The sequence below is a fragment of the Apodemus sylvaticus genome, chromosome 3, assembly GCF_947179515.1.
Source record: "Apodemus sylvaticus chromosome 3, mApoSyl1.1, whole genome shotgun sequence".
NCBI classification, from domain to species: domain Eukaryota; kingdom Metazoa; phylum Chordata; class Mammalia; order Rodentia; family Muridae; genus Apodemus; species Apodemus sylvaticus.
This window is the reverse complement of record NC_067474.1, coordinates 11,353,555-11,355,699: the sequence shown is the minus strand read 5'-3', so window position 1 is coordinate 11,355,699 and position 2,145 is coordinate 11,353,555.

Genomic DNA, 2,145 nt, shown 5'->3' with positions numbered 1-2,145 from the left:
ACTGCTGTGGTATTTTTGTAGTATTACCATTAACAGATCAGACCAAACTGGGTGACATAAAACAACTGATATTCACTCTCTCACACTGAGTTTATTATATTTTTGCCTTAGTCATTGTTCTGTTGTTGTGAAAAGACACCACGACCAAGGCAGCTTATAAAAGAAAGCATTCATTGGGAGCCTACTTACAGTTTCAGAGTGTTAGTCCATGAATATCCTGTGGGAAGTGTGGTGGCCGGCAGGCAAGCTGGTGGAGCAGTAACAGGAAAGCTAGACATCCTGCTGCACAGGCGGGAGGTAGGGAGAGAGGGGCCTGGCCCAGCTTAGGAAACCTCAGAGCCTACACCCAGGGATACACCTCCTCCAACAGTGCCACACCCCTAATGCTTCCCAAACAGGTCCTCTCATTTCAAACCACCAGCACATGTGTGCACAGAGCTGTTGGATCATGAGGTCCTTTGGGGAGTTCAGAGGGTGCCTGCCTCTGTCTTCACAGGCCTTTTCCTCTGTTTCTCTGTCTTCTCCTTTCCTGTCCCTTGTAAGGACACCTGTCACTAGATTTAGAACTCATTTAGAGAATCTGGGACAGTCTCATGAGTTGATCCTTTGAAGGCCGCTCTCCAACCTATTAAGCCATTGTAGTTTGAGTGGATTTTGATGCCTGTGTGGTCTTACAATTCCATGCATTAGTCATTCAGAAAGTATTGGTTCATTGATTTCTGCAGATCTTTCTAATGTTGATACGTTTCATGAGTGTATCAATCAGCTTCTCTTCATGGGGCGTGAGGTGCAGATAGACAGGTTCACGTGGCAGAGACAGGTTTTCCAAGACACTAAGTTTTACTTGAGAGCTCATTTATTATCTGCCATTGCCAACAAACACATTACATTATTTTCCCTGACATGACAGACTTCATTGGTTCATTTTCAAGAAAATATTTGCCAGATTCTCAAGTTGGCCAATGCTGTCGTCTGCGGTCCTCCTTTCCAGTGACTGTGGGGTTGCGTGCTGGGGTCGCCAGTGCAGCTAGCCCTCGATCACACGAGCGCTTTTCCACAGTTATTAGACTTCGGTGTTTAGCAGAAGTGTTTCATGTATATGCCCTGTCTCTTCACCCAGAAAATTAAGATCCAGATTAAAAATTAATATTTTAACACTTCTCTATGAGCTACATTCTGTTTTTCTTTTTAAGATAGTTCTGCTAAGGATTGAAATCAGGGCCTCATACACATCAGGCAAGTGCTAAGTCACTGAGCTTTAGGCCCACAGTCTACTTTTTAAAAAGACTAATTTTTTCTGTAAGCACACCATAGCATCAGTAATAGTGTCGAGCCTTGGAGCCTCCCCTTGAGCTGGATCCCAAGCTAGGCCAGTCACCGCACAGCCTTTCTCTCAGTCTCTTCTCCATTTTTGTCCCCGTAGTTCTTTTCGATAGGAACAATTATTCTGGGTCAAGAGTTTGGCTTTGAGATGGCAACCCCATCCTTCCACTTGATGTCCTTCTGCTGGAGGTGGATTCTACCAATTCCCTCTTTCCACTGTTGGACGTTTCATCTAAGGTTCCTCCCTTTGAGTTCTGAGAGTCTCTTACCTCCTGCGTACTTTCTAGAGGGTCCCCCCCCCCCGACACCTGACACCTCCCACCCCTCAAAGTTGCATATTTCCACTCATTCTGCTGGTCTTTCAGGCTTCTCTCCTGTCCTCCCTCCCCCCACCACACCTGACCACGTTCCCCCTTTCCCTTCCCCCTCCCTCTGGCTCCTGTGACTGCTTCCTTCTCTCCCCCAAGAGGCACTGAGGCGTCCTTCCTTTGGGCCCTTCGCTGGGTCACCTTCTTCAGTTCTGTGGACTGTATCCTGGGTAGTCTGTACGGGTTTTTCTTTTTTTTCTTTTTTTTTTTTTTAATTTTAGGCTAGTATCCAATTTTTATACCTTGTATGTACATGTGTCACTTGAGTGCATGTGTGCTTGCCTGTGAGTATGTGCACATGAGTTCAGGAGTTCTAGGTGGCTGGAAGAAGAAGGTATGGAACCCTTGGAGATGAAGTCTGTGGCAAGCCACCTAATCCGAGTGCTGGGACCACACATGGACGGCCCCACAAGAGCAGTGTATGCTCTGAACTGCTGAGCAGCTGTCTCCCTGG